The sequence below is a fragment of the Brachyhypopomus gauderio genome, unplaced genomic scaffold (assembly GCF_052324685.1).
Source record: "Brachyhypopomus gauderio isolate BG-103 unplaced genomic scaffold, BGAUD_0.2 sc90, whole genome shotgun sequence".
NCBI classification, from domain to species: domain Eukaryota; kingdom Metazoa; phylum Chordata; class Actinopteri; order Gymnotiformes; family Hypopomidae; genus Brachyhypopomus; species Brachyhypopomus gauderio.
The window spans coordinates 572,501-584,995 of NW_027506911.1; the positions used below are offsets into that span (position 1 = coordinate 572,501).

The 12,495-nt window shown below is 39.5% G+C and overlaps 1 protein-coding gene and 2 long non-coding RNA genes across 11 annotated transcripts in view; 1 reads left to right on the forward strand and 2 right to left on the reverse strand.

Annotated features, from left to right (window-relative positions):
• The window catches only part of LOC143493626 (dorsal-ventral patterning tolloid-like protein 1), a 61,623-nt gene that overhangs the window by 42,804 nt on the left and 6,324 nt on the right, over positions 1–12,495 (forward strand). The window lies entirely within an intron of this gene.
• Positions 4,766–6,551, reverse strand: LOC143493645 (uncharacterized). Its single transcript, XR_013125550.1, has 3 exons — positions 6,450–6,551; positions 5,349–5,417; positions 4,766–5,019 (listed from the first exon to the last, which is right to left on the reverse strand). It is a non-coding gene; the product is annotated as an uncharacterized LOC143493645 (long non-coding RNA).
• LOC143493646 (uncharacterized) lies at positions 9,747–11,500 on the reverse strand. The gene is made up of 4 exons (XR_013125551.1): positions 11,197–11,500; positions 10,916–11,080; positions 10,405–10,501; positions 9,747–9,845 (listed from the first exon to the last, which is right to left on the reverse strand). It is a non-coding gene; the product is annotated as an uncharacterized LOC143493646 (long non-coding RNA).

A 12,495-nucleotide genomic window follows, 5' to 3' on the forward strand; every position in this document is an offset into this window, starting at 1 on the left:
GAATTACCTACTGTTTTTCGCTGTACTCCGTGGTCGTCTGGTAATTTTAGTCCCGTCCGGATCCACATGTCTGAGTTTATACATGCAGACATCACCTCGCGTTTAATAAAACAGCTATATGTCCACTGCCACGCACCGTAGTTACACGTTGGGCGCGCGTTTTCACGGAGATCCACGTAAAGACAGCGGCGAGCGAAAATGGATTTACTGGATTTTTTAATGGATTTATTTTATTTTATTTAACGGATTTATTTAGCTATTTACATTCATTAGCGATTTTTTATAATGTGTTTTCTGTATTGGTTTAACAAAATAGCTTAACTTAAACGGAGATCTTAAATGCTGAACTGAACAGTAGTAAAGTTAAAAGTTAAAAAGGAATCATCAGAGTTGGCAGTGTGACATTATTAAACATGCTATCACGTGACAAGGCGATGTCATGTGACCGAGAAAGCCAAAAACTCGCGGGTCCTCCTGTTTTTTCAATTGCTGTCCGGATGCAAGAGTTTTATCACTGAGTACAAGGGTGAAATATTTTTCACAGACGTCCCCCTGAAAAACTAATCCCGTCCGGATAGGGCTTTTAGATTAGGTTTTTAGTTAATGTGCAAATGCACACCTCTAATCAGTCAGCCACCTAGCAGTTAAACACTATCATAATAAAACTACTAATTTAACACCATGACATTACACTTACAATTTAAATTGCAGTTTTAGTTCAACTTCATAAATAAATTCAACAAATCAAATAAAAAAAGAAACTCACATCAAGTTTAACTAAAAAAAGTTTTACTCAAAAAAAAAAGTCACGTTTCCTTTTTTTTGTTATTGGCAAAACTGAAACTGTTCAAATGAAAATAACCTTTATGAAAAATGCTAATCTTTTGATGGGACATGTCAAAATAAAATAAAAACTTCATACCATTTCACACTTCACACTACTTAAATTGTAATTTTCTTTTGTAGACTATAATATGATTATACACATAAAATTAACAATTCTGCCTGTTCCGGTTCTTTAGAGCTTCTGGTTCTGCTCTCAAACATTTCTCACAGTCACTCTTTGCTGGTACAATACAAGATTTGATTAACCGATTCATGTGGCTTTCCACTGCCTTCCACTGCCTGTTGCTGCCAGGGTGTTTTCTTCTAGACAGCTTTGCCCTAAAGTGGTCAGAAAAACAGATTTGAAACTGAAATGATTAGGAAGAGTGTGCTGGAATTTCCATCTTATATTAGTATATTCATAATTTGCTACTAAACAATATAATAATAACAATTTGCTGTTAAACATTTTTTTAAAACCTCATAAGCACCTCATTTGTGTTTTTGCCACTTTTTTGCCACAGTTTTGTAACAAAACACTCAAACCTGGGACTGATGGAAACATCTAAAAAAGAGAAATGTCATGGCAAAAAACACATTTTGTCAGGCCTGTGAAGAAACAACACTTGGACACAGGAAAGTGAAAAAGAGAAAATAAGAAATACTTTATTGCAACCACACAGGGTACCAACAAAGGAGTTGCCTCAAGAACAACTGGCTTGCTCCTCTTTGTAGTCCCTTTTATCCTCATCCAAAAAGTGAAAGTGACCAATCATATCACTTTGTTTTTAGTCTACACCTTTTCTGAGAGTTTCCATTATATAACCTATTGGGTTTACCATTGTCCTTAAATGTGATGCCACCTTTTTTGGAAAACATAGGACCTCCCATAAGCCTTATTGGCTTCTTAGGGTCCATCCTTTAAGCTTCATTGGTTATGGGTATCCCCCCTTCACACACTGGGATATGTATATGTATGATATATATTACGCCCATCTCCATATACAGTAGCATATGGGCTTTTCCTAGAAAAAACCCAAGATTTATGACCATTACATCATACACTGCTAAGAAAATGTCTGGTTTAAGAGCTCACATGGTTATTGTGATTTAATGGTTGGTTTAATGAGCAGAGCAATTGAGAGATTTGCAACTTGTTGAGGAAAAAAGTATGAATGGGATACTGGCATCTGCCTTTCATTTCTCTCAGGAGGAGGCAGTGTCTCTACTGCAAATGATTCTATACAAATATTTTTTACAAAGACATTTCATATGTACTGTAATGCTGAATACACAATTGGTGCATCACTGGAATTAATCAGTGCATTAACTTGTAACATTTGTAAAAATAGAATGAGGAAAAAGTTTACTGTACATAAGATCTATATATTACTGAACTGTTGAATTTATGTATATTTGTCACGTTATGGTCCTCGACCCCTCCCTTTTGGGCGTGTGTTTATGTTGTCTGCGTCTACTCGTCTGCATCTGTGGATCTCCGTGGGTGTGGTTACGTCTTGTGATCATCCGTCTCACCTGTGGCTCATCTCGTCATCACGTGGGGTGTATGTGGTTTGTCTATTTATTGTGCGTTCGCGCAGTGTCCTGTGCTCATTGTTGTTTGAGTCTACGTGTCGCTAGATGTGTGTGGTATACGTGCGCTGTCTGCACTTTTTGTGAATAAACGTAACGTTCGTGCAAAAGGAAATAGGACTCCGTGCCTCGTCCTTGCCTGTGCACCCAACGTCACAGAACAACGAGCCGAAGATGCCAGCCTATGCCACCAGGGCCAAGAAGGGGAAGAGGCCCAGCAGGCACCACCACGCCTCTTCCCCTGCCCAGCATCGCAAGGCCACGGTGACTCCCGAGATGATGCAGCAGGACCCTGTATGTGCGCTCATGCTGCATCAGGCTCAGGAGACCTCCACCGTGGAGATGGCGGACTATTATCGCGAAGCCGCAGAACGGATGTGGAGGGAGCGACACCCCTCTCCTTCCCGAGACCTCTCGCCACTGAGGTTGGGTGTCGCCGAGCTCTGCTCTACCACTAAGACCCCGGAGAGTGAGCTCGAGGACGAGGAATCGGAAGGCGAGGAGGAGGAAGAAGGCGAGGACTATCCCCCCTTCGTGTGCTCCGCCCCCACCGTAGATTACGGTGAGGAGGAAGAAGAGGAGGAGGACCATCCTCTTTCCGTGTGCTCGGGTGGCTCAGAGTGCATGGACAGTGAGCTATACATGGAGGAGGAAGAGAGTCCGCCCCCCTCGGAGCACTCCGCCGGGACCGTGAAGGGGAGGAACAGTCCTGAGGTGGGCGTTTCCCCTGAATACTTTGAGGCAAGCGCTATGGACTACTCCCGGGGTGAGAGCCCGGTAGAGCCCATGAGCTGGTGCCTTGGCAGTGAGGGGGAGATGGAGATCGAGGACAATGTCCCCACTGCCAGGTCCGGAGGGCGGTCACCAGGAGAAGGGGAGATGCCCTGGAGTGGTTCACGAGAGAGAGAGAGAGAGAGAGAGGGTCGGCTGAACTACCATGCGGCATGCCCCCCAAGGGCTCCCAAAGAAGCCAGTAGCGTGCTCACAGAGAGGGCTGCAGGAGTATCCGCCAGCCACACCGCACCCAGTGGAGGGTTTGCAGCGAGGGTGGGGAGAAGACCGCCCACCGCAGCGCCTGCAGCTCCTGGGTTCTCCCCACTGGCAGCTCTCCTCCAGGTGCGAAGCCTGGCTCTGTTTACATGTCTGTCTGTCCTTGTGTTCGTGTTTATCCCCGTGTGTTTACCGAATCCCCTTTTCCCTCTCGTGCCTCTGTGTGTGAATGTTCCTGTTTGTGTGTTCGTGAATGTCCCAGTGTGTCTGTCTAACGTGTTTTCCCTGGTCTTCCCAGGGAGGGTGTTCTAGGCTGTTCGTGGCGGACTCTACACCGAGGGTGGTCATCTCCCAGACGCAGGACTGAGCGCTTCAGATCCGCCCATCGACGTGGGTTCGAGGCATTTAGTCCTGTTGGCACCCCGGGACGGGTAGTGCCCTTGGTGGGGGAGTCTGTCACGTTACGGTCCCCGACCCCTCCCTTTTGGGCGTGTGTTTATGTTGTCTGCGTCTACTCGTCTGCGTCTGTGGATCTCCGTGGGTGCGGTTACGTCTAGTGTTCATCTGTCTCACCTGTGGCTCGTCTCGTCATCACGTGAGGTGTATGTGGTTTGTCTATTTAATGTGCGTTCGCGCAGTGTCCTGTGCTCGTCGTTGTTTGAGTCTACGTGTCGCTAGATGTGTGTGTGTTATTTTGTTATTGACATTGTACCTTCCAGTCAATAAATATGTATGCCCCTAATGATATGCACATTCTATGTACACACAATGTAATGACAAGAAATGATCCCACAAACTGTCTCCCATACAGACATTAGGTAGCTATTTATCTAACAAACTACATAGTGCTGAAACTCTTTTACACGCTGGGACTTCACTGAAAGCAAGAAAGTTAAAATAGTACAAAAGATGTAGTACTTCAAAAGTACATGTAAATCCATACATACCATCAACAGCAGAAGAAGAGATGACTATGGTGTAATTTATGTTGACTGACTTGTTCTTCTGTTCCATTGACATTAGATGTAATGATGCTGTGACTGTCAAAGGTCATATTGTCTGAAGTTGTGGTGTCACAGACAGGAAATCTCATTGAGGCAGAAACATCTAGCACAGGGGTAATCAACTATATTGTTCCGCGGGCCAAATTTGGCAGATAGCTCTGACCAGCGGTCCGGGGGACGGGATGGGGGGTGGCGAACGTAAGTTGTTGTGTGGGGGGTTTGGCGAACGTAACACTCGTGACGGAGTGTTTTTTTCAATAGATCTGAAATAAATGCTCCGGTTTAAAATTAATTCTCCCGTCAAAATTAAGAAATATTTTTAACAATTTATTCTGGGTCCAGATGGGATGGCATTTGGGTCCGTATCCAGTTAATCAGGAATGAGATTGGGTCCGGACAGGACTGCGTTCGGGTCCGGATCCGGACCGCGGTCCGCCTGTTGGTGACCTCTGATCTAGCATATTAACAGACTGATGTTTTGTCCTTGGTCTGAGTACAGTGCTGGTTTCACTGTCATTTTCAGAAGTGGTATCTGCAATATAATCTTCTGCACTCTCTGATGAAGTGTCAAATGATTCACCAGTCTTCCGAGATCCACATCTTCCATCTAAAAAAGGAATATGTAATATGCTTATAATAAAGTAAATTGCAGAGATGTAAAAACTGATCAGTATATTGAACAAGTCTGAAAGCACAACATTTCACATTATTATGTTCATTATTATTCATTATTCATCATTCATTATTGTTACTACATTATTATGAACTGAATAGTTTTAGATTTTACATTGTAGTCAGACCTGACAAGTACTGTTCTCTTGTCATTTAGAGACCATACGTCATTTAGAGGCTCTTGTCATTTAAAGAACATAATCCAATGAATAATTGACAAAAAATAATTTAACTAAGTTTGTTTCCCACGTAATCGCAACGTACCATGATACTTTTCTTTCTTCTTAATCTTGGAATAAAAATCTCATTGTCATTTTGAAACTCTGTTGCAATCTATAAATAAAAGCAATAGAAACATGGTATTGAATGTTTCACATGAAATTAAACAAAAACAGCTGAACAGACTTTTGAAAAAAGACTTAAACACTTCATGTTCATGATAAAACACAATATTACAGTTCCTTGTGTGAGCCAGTTAAGTCTAAATTTTTTTTCGTACAATTCTTCAGAATGTTACTCTGATGCATATGGTGCACAGCATGTAAGTAGACTGAAAAATATTCCTCTACCTCTTCAAAATGTAATTTTTCCCAGCACACAGATTCTACTCAGTTAATGAAAGGGGATTTTATGAAATCTTAAAGAAAAAAAGATTGCCTGCCCAACCAAATACTACCTGTGCTCACACATCTTGAATACATGAGGTTTGGTGGGAACAATTCACACACAGTATTATAGTTCCTAGTGGGGACCCGTTTTGTCCAATGTTTCTACACACTTCAGTGTAGAAAGTGTGCTGTGGGGACATCGTGAGTGTCCAGAAAAGAGTGATAATTAACCAAGAAAAAAATCCCTGTGAAAAAACATTCTGCCCTAAATATATGCAAATACACCAATCACTTGTTCAGATGAGAACAAAATTCTAATTCATAATATATTTCAGCCTGCCCAACCAAATTCTGCCTGCATTCACACATCTTGAATACATCAGGCTTTGTGGGGACATTTCACACAAAGTATTACAGTTCCTTGTGGGGACTTGTTTTGCCCAATTTTTCAACACAGTTTCCACAGAGATTTACACTTTCTACTGCAGTGTAGAACGTGTGTTGTGGGGACGCCGTCAGTGTCTAGAAAAGAGTGATAATTAACCAAGAAAGAAATCACTGTGAAGGTTAAATTCTGCCCTAAACATCCCTCTACTGCCACACTTGAAGATGCATTACATTCAAATGTTTGGTGTAATGATTTATACTAAATTACCACCATAAAAGTCTTCCTTCATCCTTTTAAAGAACCTGAAACACAAAAATATGACAAAGAAAGACTGCAGAGTTAAACTTGAAGTGGCAAACACAATTTTACCTGTTCATAAGTGTTGATTGGGTGAGCGCAATCATCGTTCTGGTTCTTTGGAAGGAGGGAAGGATGCAAATTATTCATCATGAACCGTGATGCTGGTCATCTGAAAAACATATTGCACATGTACAACACTTTAGAATAGAAACTAAACTATAAAATTGATATAAATGCTGCATAACATCTAAATAGATTGATCACTTGTTCAAATGAGAAAAAATCCTAATTCATAGTAAATTTCAGCCTGTCCAACCAAATTCTGCCTGCATTCACACATCTTGAATACATCAGGCTTTGTGGGGACATTTCACACAAGGTATTACAGTTCCTTGTGGGGACTCGTTTTGCCCAATTTTTCAACACAGTTTCCACACAGATTTACACTTTCTACTGCAGTGTAGAACGTGTGTTGTGGGGACGCCGTCAGTGTCTAGAAAAGAGTGATAATTAACCAAGAAAGAAATCCCTGTGAAGGTTAAATTCTGCCCTAAACATCCCTCTACTGCCACACTTGAAGATGCATTACATTCAAATGTTTTGTGTAATCATTTATACTAAGTTACCACCACAAAAGTCTTCCTTCCTCCTCTTAAAGAACCTGGAACTCAAAAATATGACAAAGAAAGACTGCAGAGTTAAACTTGAAGTGGCAAACACAATTTTACCTGTTCAGAAGTGTTGATTGGGTGAGCGCAATCATCGTTTTGGTTCTTTGGAAGGAGGGAAGGATGCAAATTATTCATCATCAACCGTGATGCTGGTCATCTGAAAAACACATTGCATATGTACAACACTTTAGAATATGAAACTAAACTATAAATTTGATATAAATGCTGCATAACACGTAAATAGATTGATCACTTGTTCAAATGAGAAAAAATCCTAATTCATAGTAAATTTCAGCCTGTCCAACCAAATTCTGCCTGCATTCACACATCTTGAATACATCAGGCTTTGTGGGGACATTTCACACAAGGTATTACAGTTCCTTGTGGGGACTCGATTTGCCCAATTTTTCAACATAGTTTCCACAGAGATTTACACTTTCTACTGCAGTGTAGAACGTGTGTTGTGGGGACGCCGTCAGTGTCTAGAAAAGAGTGATAATTAACCAAGAAAGAAATCACTGTGAAGGTTAAATTCTGCCCTAAACATCCCTCTACTGCCACACTTGAAGATGCATTACATTCAAATGTTTGGTGTAATGATTTATACTAAATTACCACCACAAAAGTCTTCCTTCATCCTTTTAAAGAACCTGAAACACAAAAATATGACAAAGAAAGACTGCAGAGTTAAACTTGAAGTGGCAAACACAATTTTACCTGTTCATAAGTGTTATTGGGTGAGTGCAATCATCGTTCTGGTTCTTTGGAAGGAGGGAAGGATGCAAATTATTCATCATGAACCGTGATGCTGGTCATCTGAAAAACACATTGCACATGTACAACACTTTAGAATAGAAACTAAACTATAAAATTGATATAAATGCTGCATAACATCTAAATAGATTGATCACTTGTTCAAATGAGAAAAAATCCTAATTTATAGTAAATTTCAGCCTGTCCAACCAAATTCTGCCTGCATTCACACATCTTGAATACATCAGGCTTTGTGGGGACATTTCACACAAGGTATTACAGTTCCTTGTGGGGACTCGTTTTGCCCAATTTTTCAACACAGTTTCCACAGAGATTTACACTTTCTACTGCAGTGTAGAACGTGTGTTGTGGGGACGCCGTCAGTGTCTAGAAAAGAGTGATAATTAACCAAGAAAGAAATCCCTGTGAACGTTAAATTCTGCCCTAAACATCCCTCTACTGCCACACTTGAAGATGCATTACATTCAAATGTTTGGTGTAATGATTTATACTAAATTACCACCACAAAAGTCTTCCTTCATCCTTTTAAAGAACCTGAAACACAAAAATATGACAAAGAAAGACTGCAGAGTTAAACTTGAAGTGGCAAACACAATTTTACCTGTTCATAAGTGTTGATTGGGTGAGCGCAATCATCGTTTTGGTTCTTTGGAAGGAGGGAAGGATGCAAATTATTCATCATCAACCGTGATGCTGGTCATCTGAAAAACAGATTGCATATGTACAACACTTTAGAATATGAAACTAAACTATAAATTTGATATAAATGCTGCATAACACGTAAATAGATTGATCACTTGTTCAAATGAGAAAAAATCCTAATTCATAGTAAATTTCAGCCTGTCCAACCAAATTCTGCCTGCATTCACACATCTTGAATACATCAGGCTTTGTGGGGACATTTCACACAAGGTATTACAGTTCCTTGTGGGGACTCGTTTTGCCCAATTTTTCAACACAGTTTCCACAGAGATTTACACTTTCTACTGCAGTGTAGAACGTGTGTTGTGGGGACGCCGTCAGTGTCTAGAAAAGAGTGATAATTAACCAAGAAAGAAATCCCTGTGAAGGTTAAATTCTGCCCTAAACATCCCTCTACTGCCACACTTGAAGATGCATTACATTCAAATGTTTGGTGTAATGATTTATACTAAATTACCACCACAAAAGTCTTCCTTCATCCTTTTAAAGAACCCGAAACACAAAAATATGACAAAGAAAGACTGCAGAGTTAAACTTGAAGTGGCAAACACAATTTTACCTGTTCATAAGTGTTGATTGGGTGAGCGCAATCATCGTTTTGGTTCTTTGGAAGGAGGGAAGGATGCAAATTATTCATCATCAACCGTGATGCTGGTCATCTGAAAAACAGATTGCATATGTACAACACTTTAGAATATGAAACTAAACTATAAATTTGATATAAATGCTGCATAACACGTAAATAGATTGATCACTTGTTCAAATGAGAAAAAATCCTAATTCATAGTAAATTTCAGCCTGTCCAACCAAATTCTGCCTGCATTCACACATCTTGAATACATCAGGCTTTGTGGGGACATTTCACACAAGGTATTACAGTTCCTTGTGGGGACTCGTTTTGCCCAATTTTTCAACACAGTTTCCACAGAGATTTACACTTTCTACTGCAGTGTAGAACGTGTGTTGTGGGGACGCCGTCAGTGTCTAGAAAAGAGTGATAATTAACCAAGAAAGAAATCCCTGTGAAGGTTAAATTCTGCCCTAAACATCCCTCTACTGCCACACTTGAAGATGCATTACATTTAAATGTTTGGTGTAATGATTTATACTAAATTACCACCACAAAAGTCTTCCTTCATCCTTTTAAAGAACCTGAAACACAAAAATATGACAAAGAAAGACTGCAGAGTTAAACTTGAAGTGGCAAACACAATTTTACCTGTTCATAAGTGTTATTGGGTGAGTGCAATCATCGTTCTGGTTCTTTGGAAGGAGGGAAGGATGCAAATTATTCATCATGAACCGTGATGCTGGTCATCTGAAAAACACATTGCACATGTACAACACTTTAGAATAGAAACTAAACTATAAAATTGATATAAATGCTGCATAACATCTAAATAGATTGATCACTTGTTCAAATGAGAAAAAATCCTAATTCATAGTAAATTTCAGCCTGTCCAACCAAATTCTGCCTGCATTCACACATCTTGAATACATCAGGCTTTGTGGGGACATTTCACACAAGGTATTACAGTTCCTTGTGGGGACTCGTTTTGCCCAATTTTTCAACACAGTTTCCACAGAGATTTACACGTTCTACTGCAGTGTAGAACGTGTGTTGTGGGGACGCCGTCAGTGTCCAGAAAAGAGTGATAATTAACCAAGAAAGAAATCACTGTGAAGGTTAAATTTTGCCCTAAACATCCCTCTACTGCCACACTTGAAGATGCATTACATTCAAATGTTTGGTGTAATGATTTATACTAAATTGCCACCACAAAAGTCTTCCTTCATCCTTTTAAAGAACCTGAAACACAAAAATATGACAAAGAAAGACTGCAGAGTTAAACTTGAAGTGGCAAACACAATTTTACCTGTTCATAAGTGTTGATTGGGTGAGCGCAATCATCGTTCTGGTTCTTTGGAAGGAGGGAAGGATGCAAATTATTCATCAACCGTCATGCTGGTCATCTGAAAAACACATTGCATATGTACAACACTTTAGAATAGGAAACTAAACTATAAATTTGATATAAATGCTGCATAACATGTAAATAGATTGATCACTTGTTCAAATGAGAAAAAAATCCTAATTCATAGGTATATATTTCAGCCTATCCAACCAAATTCTGCCTGCATTTTAGAATATTATGTAAGCAAATGGTATTAAGTATTGAATCCAAATGGTCAAATTGATATTAATGGTACATAAAATGACCACTTGTTTAGACAAAAAATTTTAACAGCTTCTATTGACACTCAATGAAGGTGTGCTTCCTGAATAAAGATATTCAGGAAGATATATGGATGTAGTCCATTCAACTACAATCCTGTTATTTTCTACAACACTGAGCTATTTCGTATACTGTGTACTGTGCAACATACTTGGGTTGTCCATGGATGGTCTTCACCTCCATAGTCATCACTCCACAGGTGATTTCTTTTCCTTCTTTGTTATCATTAAGAGCAAACAAACAAAGGTGCGGGTTTCAATTAACATCGTCTTTTTCATCCTATAGTTTGGATATCTGTGCCATCAAAATGACCCGTCTTTTTCAGAGGAATCAATACATAAAGAAAAAAAGAGAAATACCAATATGAAAATATTTCCACAAAATCAAAGTTTAAATGTTCATCAATTATTGATTGTGTTAGTTGTTAACTACCTTTTATTTCATTGATGTGCTTCACCTCTAATTTGCATGAATTTTCATTTCGTTGATGTGCTTCACCATAATTTTGTCAGTCTTTGAACTAAAGCGATGAAATGGCATGCTCAAGGGGGCCATTTAAAACTGTAGAGAGAAATTTCAGCAAAACTTGGTTTGTATTGGATTCAGATACAATTTGGGACTTTGAACTTATTAGCTATATGATTATACAATCAAAAGCAAAGGAACTGGATATTTATGACTTCTCATTCTCTTAGACTAGTATCGCCACTGAAAATCCTTTGAATAGACGAGACTCAAATATAAATCAAATTAGTCAACTTAATATTGTGAGCTATTTAAAAAAATGTTGTAGCCTATAACTTCATATGGGTTGCTCACTTCACATGATGTAAACACACACCTTTTCTTTTTACTCTGCACTATGTCCATGGCATAGTCTATACACTATACAGTATGGTATTGTCCAGTGCTTGTCTTAACATGCCCATTGTTAACAGGGTTACTAACTACCAAACATAAAGGTGGTGTTTGCCACTGAAAGAGGTAGAGCACATAGCAAAGTCATGGTCCTGTGATAGGGAACTGATCTTGTGACCAGAGGGTCCTGGGTTCAATTCCCAGGCCTGAGGCCATGACTGAGGTGCCCTTGAGCAAGGCACCTAACCCCAACTGCTCCCTGGGCGCAGGGCTAGGGCTGCCTACCACTCTGGGCATGTGTGCACCACAGCCCCTTAGTAATCACTAGTGTGTGTGTGTGTGTGTGTGTATTCTAACTGCACAGATGGGTAAAAAGCGAAGGACAAATTTCGATTGTGGTGAAAAATCACAATTGACAAATATGGAACATTTACATTTTTACATTTACATTACACTTACACAGTTACCACTCAAATGATGCAGTAAACCTCCCTGCAGTTTATATTAAGTTAGCTCAATATCTAAACTGTTTTACTCATTGTTTTAGGAACATTGACTAGCCAAATCATGTCCAGGTTTTATATTCCCTGGCTGTGACTGTATGCATGCTATAATTCTCAATATCTCACAATCACTCTATAAATATAGCATTTCATTGTTATTAGAATTTACGTGTACTACATTGTGGTGTATAGATAGACAAATATAGATAGATAGATAGATAGATAGATAGATAGATAGATAGATAGATAGATAGATAGATAGATAGAGAGGTAGTATAAGAAATGTACAAAGAGCAAGATTCAAGCCTGCTGTTTAGATCACAAACAAGCAGAAACACAAATGCTTCTATCAAATGTTTCTAACACAAAT